Below are 10261 nucleotides of genomic sequence, written 5' to 3'. Positions count from 1 at the left end.
GAATGCAAATTTACGAGTGTTTTATGCTCTCTGCGGCCAAGAGGACGAAGTGGGTTGAGGGGGAATGAAATCCCAGTGCTCGACGTAAACGCGACGCGGTACAAAAGCGAACTGAATGCGCGAAACGAGTAAGGGAGAAGGGAAAGAAGGAAAGAGGAAAAAGGGATTAGGGCTGGCCCTACGAATTTCCACGCTACTGGGGGCAGCCCTACTGGCTAAAAATTTTAAATTCATATGGACCGTGTAAAACTTCGACATCCAAGAGAGAAAAAGAAGAATAGTGAAAAGTAAACTGTTCACGGAACAAGCGGTAAATAAAAACTACCAAATTGAGGTACTAACAAATTGTTCTATTATTTTTCAAATATTTTTCTTTTATTTCTTATCAATTATTTCGTCTTAAAGCACGAAATTCTATAAAAGCATGTATATGCAGAATTGAAATTTTCCTTATATCTTTGATTTCTTTATTATATCTCATTTTTATCTTCCTTTCTTTGATTTCAAGTGGCTGATTAGCGAAACACTTCTGAAGCACATCTGATCCCATCAAATTCTAGAATCAAAAGAGAATGGAGACGATTAGATCAAATTTCACCAAACATGCACGATCTAATATTCGTAATGCCGATCTCATCTTGAATGCGAAGTACGTCGATATTCCGTCGATTCTCGTTAACAATAACATTTGATTCGATCGATTGTAAACAGAGAAACAGAAATATAAAGGGAGAGAGAGAGAGAGAGAGAGAAGTCATCTTCGAAACTCGACACGTCATGTCAATAATTAGTCGGCCACGAGCAGCCTACCTAATCCTTCCTCCCCTTTCCTCTTCTCTTCTCTTCTCTTCTCTTCTCTTCTCTTCTCTTCTCTTCTCTTCTCTTCTCTTCTCTTCTCTTCTAACTCATCTTCAGGAACAACTATCGAATCACAAAATAATGGCTACGTTTCATGTTCACCAAAGAAGAGTGAATTGGCTCGAATGCACTCGACTTATGCACGGCATGCGACGAACATATCGTACCTATACTCTTTTTCGTTCTTTTAGCAATTCTTATCGAGAATAGAAGACAGAATGGTATATTGCTCGAAGTCCAGTGACTTTTAAGAAGGATTGGAATGTACAGACGACTCGGCTCGGTTTCACGCTCAAACGAAGACTCTATTACTTTTAGAATCTTGTAGTAGAAAGAAATTTCAATTTTCGAGATCGGAAGAATGTCGTACGTTCGATGAAAATCGGAAAAAAGTAATGTAATACAGAAAGTATTTAATTAGTATCAATATAATTCTATAAGTTTATTTTTTGGTTGCTATAAAAAATAATGTATCTTTATCGTTCGTTCTAATTTTTCTCTCTTTTGAATTTTCAGAGAAAAAGTTGGAAATAAATTTATAATAAATATGATTAAAAAATTATAGCTTTTTTAAATATTTCATATATAAGTAATCTAACAAAGTTTGCATTGGAAAAGCAAAATTATTCGTACTGCTTCGAACGAAGATAAACGTTCGATAATTTTTATCACGACGTAGAAAGTGGAAACAGAGGATTTAAAAGTTTAAGCTTAGGGGATCGTCCAACGTTAATCGTAGGACTTACTCCCGAGGAAGTTTAAAGTAGGGTCGAGAAATAGTCGGACTCTCTCTTTCTCTCTCTCTCTCTGTATTTAAACTGGTCGGCGTTCCCTTGTCTCCACTTAAATCGCGATGTTACTCTAATTTTATGTGTAACTACGAATCGAGCCACCATTAAGAGCAGTCCCGTCGCTGCATAAGAGCTCGTAAATTTCCGGAACGGCATCCGAGAGTAAGATAGGTACATACATATAGATATATACTATAGGCCTTTCTTGAAGACGTGATAGGACGAAATACTGGTTAAATATAATTCAATGACCGATTCAATTACGAGCTTGAATAACAATTATTATTAATATCGCATTTTGTGCCAGTAAATAGATACATACATATGTATATACACATATACATATATATTATTAGAAACTTTTTCCCCAACCCATTATATATATATATATATATATATATATATATATATATATATATATGTATGTATTTTATGTGTGTGCGTGTGTATATTCAGTAATTATAATAACAGCTTATACAATTCTAGATATAAAATTATTTTATCTATTAAATATTCGATTCATTTCTTTCTTTTCATCGGAGAAACTTTAATTAACTCTTCTAGAAAATAAAATATTAAGATTTTCACTAGAACGAATTTATTTATCAAAACTATGGTCAACTTATGTTAATTTCCTTCTTTATTAGCAATGATATTTTAACAAATAAAATTTTCCATTATCAAGAAAAATAGGGATGATATTTCCATTGATTCGACGAATATAATAATTTCATTGTATAAATTTGAATGGTAAATACTTAAAAGCAGTTTCGCTATGATACTTAAGGTATTTTCTCTCGAATCTCTGAGATTTCTCGCGTCCTGCACGGAACAAAAACGAATTCGTTCTCTTTCCTTCCTATTTCTCTCTCTCTCTCTCTCTCTCTCTCTCTCTCTCTCTCTCTATCTATCTATCTATCTCTCTCTCTCTTTGTATTCTCTCGGATTCTAACGAAAGAAGAGAAGAGAAGCAAGCAAATGTATTGTTCATGAAAGAAAGACAAAGTCGATGCGACAGTTCTGTCAGAAAAGAGGACGCATAGTTCTCTGTCAAGGTATATTCTACTCTCGTAATATCAAGTTGCACAAAACTCGTTAAAATTCCGCAACTCCGCTTTCCTTCTTACGTCTAGTACAATGCGGAAATAATTTGAGGAGCTTTTGCGTTGCTCGCATGCTCTTCTATCCACTCCCCCATCCTTATCCCCTTATCCTCATATTAGTTTTAGCGTTTCTATAACACTGAAATTTCTTGTCATCATAACATCGCATAGTTTTAATTATATATATATATATATATATATATATATATATATATATATATATATATATACATTTTGTAATTAATTATTAAAGTATGAACAATTTTATAATAATAATTTTAATTTGTGGACTTAACAAAAGATCTCTATCTATCTTTAAATTTTACTATCAGAATGTATACATAATGTATTTCGGTATATATAGATTCATACGTATTCGTGTGAACGCATATATGTGTATACATATATATAAGCTCACATATCAGCTTTAGTTTAAATGGTTGAACATAGTTGAGCTTGAAATTTATACGAAGTTACATCCTAGGTCCGCAAATTATTTCAGTCCAATTTTATTAAATCCGGTTTCAAAATGGTGGAAATTATATAACGGAATTAAATTGAAAGGAATAAAAATTACTGAGAGATATTTAAAATAGTGTTAACCATTAAAATGAACCTCATTGATTGTGTTTATTCTTTTTTTTTTTTTGAGAAAAATGCTTATATGAAAAATAGGATTAATTTAATTAAAATTTCTGATATAATTAAAACAACTGATCAAATTTAAATAAAGAAAAAAGACAAAGGCAAACGAATAGACATATTGGAGTTTTCGATGTCAAAATATTATGACATCGATACAATCGCTTTTTGCGATTGATATCAGGCAGAAAGATTGAAATTCCGTCCGGTATCCGTGTAGACAACAGTGAATGCCGGGCGGAAATAATTACGAACGGGCAATTTGGTCACAATTAGTTTCTCTACGTTGCGCGGATCCTCGCATAGCGTGTGATCAGAATAAACACGTTGGAGACCTTCAAAAACGAATACGATAATTTTACAACCGCAAACATTAATTTCCCTATTTCAAAACGTTTCATCTTATCCGCCAAAGTCTCGTTTCTGTTTAAAAGTTCGTTTCCGAGTAAAAGTTGACGAGACATTTTTGACACGAATTATCATACATACTGTATACACTCACATATTATACATATATACTTATACGCAACGATCTCGTGGATTTGTGTTATTTCAAACGACATGACATTCCGTTAAATCGTATATGATTTAGTGCACGTAACTTTGACTACGTGAATCCAATAAGAGTTTAGAGCTCGTTTTGTACTCGAAAGAATTCAATATTCCATTCCCATCATTCTCAAAAATATCGTATTGTTCGTGATCGTGTTGAGCGCAATAGATGAATGGATAAACGAAGAAAAAAAAAGAAAAGAAAAAGATGAATAGATTCGTAGGAATAAAGTGGTGAATAACAATCAGGAAAAACCGAAGAGTTTTCACAAAAGTGAGCGACCGAGCAAGCGAACGAACGAACGAACGAACGAACGAACGAACGAACGTACGAAAGGGAAATTTTGCATTCTCGATAAAATTCAACCTGTAGAAATGGCGTCGAAGGAGACGACGAAGAAGGTTGAATTTTTCCCGTATGATTCGTGATCCGGTGTGAGTGAATTTAGATTTTCAAAGTCGTGATTTCAGTGTCGAGAAGGAACGCCTCTGAAAAGGACGTCACGTATAAAAGGAATCGTAGAATTCTTGGATGCTTGTCGACTACTCTCCGGTTATCCTTTCCTCTTTTTCTGATTTCCTGCTGAGAATATTGACGTTATATTAAATCTCGTAGAGTCGGAAGAGTGATTTATCGCTCGATTCAACAAAAAAAAAAGTAAAGGATAAAAAGAGAGAGAATGGAAGCAAAAGGGAAGAAAAGGACGAAGTATGAAGAAAGAGAGAGACAGAAAGAGAGAATCCCGTAAATTCTTCCAATCGCCGACAAATGTTACCAATTTACTGACGAACAGCTGTGCTGAGATTTCGTATGAACGTACCGATACACTTTCGCTTGTCTCTCGATGCCTTTTATTTTCTTCTTTTTTTCCTTTTCTCTCTTCTTTTTTTCCTTTTCTCTCTTCTTTTTTTCTTTTTCTTTTTTTGTTTTTTTGTTTATTTTCTTTTTGTCAACTCGATAGATTTTTCCCTCGAACGATTTCTCTCGAACGTTATAGACTCGCTCACTACGATGTCAACGATGAAATACTCGTTATCCTTTCCTTCTTACTTTTTAGTTCTATCATCAATTACACTGCTCGATGGTTACATTTCACTCTTTCGTCGTCGATACGTACAGACGTAAAAATAATATTCGATAAAGATCCGCTTTCACTCGGTCTTTTTCTCTTTTTCTTTTTTCTTTCTTCTTTTTCTTTTTCTTTTTTTTTCTTTTTCTTTTTTTCTTTTTCTTTTTCTTTTTCTTTTTTTTTTTTAAACCTTCATAGATATCGATTTCACTCGCGTCGATTACAAAAATGCAATTTTCAGGAAATTCTTTCTGCAAATGTACGTTATTTGATCGAAACGCAATGTTTGACAAAGTTTCGGAAGTTCAAACAATATCGATCGGATAAGAAATTGAATGCGTCCATCAAATTCATATCCAGACACGGGCAGCCCTGTGCTCACACGCTACAGACTCGTTCTTTCATTTTTCATAGCCGGATTCGAACGGATTTTATGTCGCGTCAGCCCCTTTGAGCCATGTTCAAAACGTGAAAATTCAACGGTGAACGAACAACGCTGAGGGACGACGTTCGATCGGGTTACATCTTCGGCAAACGATCGTCCGCTCCTTCTACGATGTTCGATCTATCGTTTACTAAATCGATCTCCATATTATTGTTTTTTTCTCTTACGTATTCTTAGTTTCTTAATTTAGTTTTGATTTATTTGTTAATAGTTTCAACATTTACATTAAATCGTAGATATTTTATAATATATAAAAATATTTTCAATTTTTACATTTAAATACTCTAATTTTTTCATTTAATTTAAAAATTATACATAATTTATGTATAATCAAAATTTCTTGTTCCACAATCCAGAATTCTATTAATTTAATTCATAAATAAATTTTTATTATTATAAATCCCTTAGAACGAAAATTATTCATAATTTAACTCAAATATTGTAATATTTGTTTAATCTGTAATCTTTCTCTCTCTCTCTCTCTCTTTCTCTCTTTCTTTTTTGAATATATCTATCGTGTATCCTGTCCCGTTTTGCAACTCGCGATCGAATTCCATTCCGGTTGAACAAGGTTGAGTTTGAACCTTGGTAAATCGAGTCGCGGCTTTCCTCTTGTGCGTTCTGGAATCGAAGACGTTCTTTTCTGCAGATTACTGCACTCCAGGAGACCGATTTCTCTTCGTTCCTGCATTTATCGGAACGAAATTTCCGTCCTCATTTCCATGCAAATTTATCCGTGAAAAGAAGAAAAATAAGAAGAAAAAGGATTTGGTGGAATCGTTCGATCTTAGACGAAAGAGAGCTTCCGGTACAAACTCGGACGGTTCTCCTTTATGATGAAAGTCATTTCGATGAAAATTTCAAATTTGATTTTCCGATCGAATTAATCAAACACCGATAAAATAAAGTATTTTCTTATTTGGTGAAAGATATTACAAAAGTTTCATGGGGAATTTCTTATTATCAGATAGAAATAATAAGAAATTAAAAAACTTTCACGAGAATCTTCTAATAGAAATAATTTTCAATATTTATTATCGTATTCATCATTTTTAATTGCTAATATAAATATCAAACGATATAAAAAATATTGTACGAAATGAATTTAAATTCTTTATCTTTAATCCAATATCCTTATAGTCAGAAACACGAAGTTTAAAATAATCAAAAGAATATAAATTTCGTCCTAGACATTGTAAATTGTATAAGATTAAATATTATTTATTAAGAATAATACTTGTAAGAAAGTGATCGAATAGAAATATTAATATTACTGAGATCGCTTACTGAGATATAATTCATATTTGTTTATTTGCATTTCAATTGTCAATATTTTTAATAAATATGAATATATTTTACGACAAAAAAATCTTCATTTTCGCGAATCGATGTCGTCACTAGTATAAAACATCTCTTTCGTGAACATTTTTTTATTCTCCTCAATATTCGATATAACAGTATGAGCGGTCGCAAAAGAACAATATTCTTATGTCCTCTTATCACAAGACATAAAATTGTCGTCCGGTTTTTACGAGAGACTTTATCTCGAGAAAAGCAAGAAAAAGTGAGAAGAAGATTTGCATACGGCACTGCGACTCTCTCAAAACAATTCGAAGCGAGTATGTTATGGGAAAAGTCGATATCCTAGCTATAACATTTCTCTATCAAATCTGTTATCGCATTAAGATAAGAAAGAAGTTTTGTGATTATATATTTATTCATACCGGAAACGTGCACAAGCCATATTCGTCGGATGCTTAATGATACATACTCGTATTTATTCTTATATATAAAATAATATAAACTATTAAATATTTGACGAGATAAAAATTGAAATTTATTACTATAGAGATAAATGAGATAATTTAAATTGACATTAAATAACAATTAAATAATACTTTCGAAATAAAAGTACAAATTATATTAATATAACGAATAAAAAGAATCATAAAAAAATTTTCTATATATTCCAAAGCTACGATGCAAACGAAATATTTAATTGATTTTTTCGATGTAATAAAAATAGATTTTAAATACGCTATTTAAAGTTTCTTTTGCTTTAATTAAATTAAAGATTCGTGCTTCTTTTAAATCATTTTAATACGTATTTTACGTCCCATGGAGATGAAATGATTTATCATCTCCAATCATAGTCATAAAATACTATCGAGCAAAAGTGACTATATGATAACATGAAAAGAAAAAAGTTCGATAAGACAAGAAGTCGTTTTCGATAACCTCGAAAATAACTCGCCATCGATAGTTGTTCTCTTGAACCACAATCTGTGGAGGCTTCTTCAACATTTTCTTGGCTTTATGCCCTAATCACTACTTTAAAATTTACTCTAGATAATATAACGAATTTATTACAAAGCGTAATTAATTTCTCGTGCGATTAAGTTTAATAATTTGATCGAAAAAATATGAAAAATATACAATATGTATGAGATTTTAACTTTGTTTATAAATAAATAACAAATCATTAATGTACGTAAAGAATTAAAGATCCAACAGATTCAAATATTTTTGCTAATTAGACAAAAATTAATTTCTTAATAAATACAAAAACTTTTAAACTATTTCATATATCTCCAAATATGTAATTGCAGAGTAGCTATGAAATAAATGAAATAATTACATTTCAAAGTATTTCAAGGTCTTGTGAACATTTTGTTTACATCTAAATACGGAACTTACCATTTATGATTAGAAACTCAAATAGCCAATATTTTACCTACGTATCTATACCTATATTTAAAAGATTCCAAAACATTATACCAATACATATACTTCATAATTCTCACACATATGTTCAGAAAATAGAAATTTACATCAGAGATATATGTCTAGGATATCTGCATCATCCAGCTTAATAAAAGCTTCATATAATTTCTTAACTTATTAGGGATATCATAATCGATTGTTAAAATTAATTACCATTCCATAACTATTATTTTGAGAAATCTACTAATACATATTATTATACGATTCTAGTACCTAATTTGTTTATATAATGCTTTTCTTTATTATACCAAACTGTTTGATACACTATATGACGCATTTTTATTTATCTTCTCGTGTTTACGATATTTTGATTCTACTATGCATTTTGTAATTAACAGTCTACAATTTAACAATGAATATATAAGAATATAGAAGATACTCGAGGCTCGATCATTAAAGCTATAATAGTCTCTAAAAATATGAATCTTACCTGCACCAAATGATCTTCATCTATGCGAATATAAGAATTCATATATAGAATATATCATAATAGAATATATGCATATATAAGAATTCATGAAGTAAAAGAGGGAGAAATAGTAAATCAATAGTTAAAAAAGTGATTAACTTATTATCGAGGCCTACGGGCTAATGATTCTTGTTTTGCCGTTTATAAAATATTAACAATACTAATAAAAAGAATTTATACTTATTTTCTTACTTTATGTTGAAAGTATATTTATATGAATTTTTTAATGAATTTTATATGAATTTTAAAATGCAAATTTTATGTTTATATATTATTAAAAAAATTTCTTTCTCCAAGCAATTGTTCTATTGTAATTAATTGAATTGATTATATTTTATCACTCTCAGTCTAAAATCTACCCATCGCGGATGTTCTCTTATCTAGTAAATATTAATATCTTTATGTGACTCGCATCTACGAATACAAAATATGTTATATATATATTTTATATATTTCTTTAACAAAATCGAATGATTAAAATTCAAAAGTTCTTTTCTATTATTTCAATAAATCTAAATAGAATCAACAAAATAAGTAAATTTGCAACATTTATTGATTATTATAACATAGAAGCGTTCAGACAAAAGTCTTGAACTGATAAAAATGAGCATGCAGGATGAATAAACAATTAAAAATATAGACAAAGAAAAATGTACCATTCAAGAGAGGAATTACTCTTGGTCGTGTTCAGCAATAATTTATATCAACAATTACAACCATTAATCCATGTTGATTTGGATTTTTCGTTCTCGGCACGATGGATATCAAAGAAACTTTAATTTCTTCACTTACTACTTGTAAAATTCTATAATGGTTCCAAAACACTCGTTGTAGGTTGAAATTGATATAGCTTGATCCAGGTTGAAATTGAGAGTTTAATCTATAACAAATTGAAAATGGGATAAGTCGATATCGAAATTGATTGAAATAGCTGTTGATTAAAATCGTTTTAAATTAATATGAAGAAATAACAATGATGATATGAAAAATAATGTTAAACCAAAAATCTTATATAAAATTATTGTCACAAAAAGATCATTGAAAATTTTTTGTTATGAAATTTAGAACACTATACCAATTATACTTTATAGAAGAAGGGTACTATCATCTTTTGATGATATACTAACTCTCATACGAGATAATAATTTATTAATTTAATGAGTTAACACTGAATTTAATTCGAGGCAATTCATCTAAGACGACTTTATTAAACAAAACTAAATGACGAAGTATTCTCAGTCATGAATGTAAACATACTGCACCAGCTTTGTTTTCTTTCTTTTAAACTCTTATACACACACACACACACACACACATACATATATACATATAAAACATACACACATAAATGCAGTATATTTTGTTATTTCGTTGTAAGATTACACGTAGCACCAATACCTTCCTTTGCTAGGGACGCTTAGGAAACGTAGTTACAGCACACGTTGGTGTAATTAACTATCTATATGTCTAATCCTTTGCATGACGAAGTCGTGGACAAAGTGACAAAGCACTCTCTAAGCTGTTTCTCTAGCGTTATCGCTTACAAT

At 30.6% G+C, this 10261-nt stretch overlaps 1 long non-coding RNA gene across 1 annotated transcript; it reads right to left on the bottom strand.

The window, feature by feature from the left end:
- Positions 1-422: 422 nt before the first annotated feature.
- LOC146873273 (uncharacterized) lies at positions 423-10261 on the bottom strand. Its single transcript, XR_014982151.1, has 3 exons — positions 10113-10261; positions 9371-9594; positions 423-556 (listed from the first exon to the last, which is right to left on the bottom strand). It is a non-coding gene; the product is annotated as an uncharacterized LOC146873273 (long non-coding RNA).

The sequence above is a fragment of the Vespa mandarinia genome, chromosome 1, assembly GCF_050613455.1.
Source record: "Vespa mandarinia isolate Hongniang chromosome 1, ASM5061345v1, whole genome shotgun sequence".
In the NCBI taxonomy this organism is placed as follows: domain Eukaryota; kingdom Metazoa; phylum Arthropoda; class Insecta; order Hymenoptera; family Vespidae; genus Vespa; species Vespa mandarinia.
Note: the sequence above shows the minus strand (reverse complement) of the source record. Positions and strands in the feature narration are given on the sequence as shown.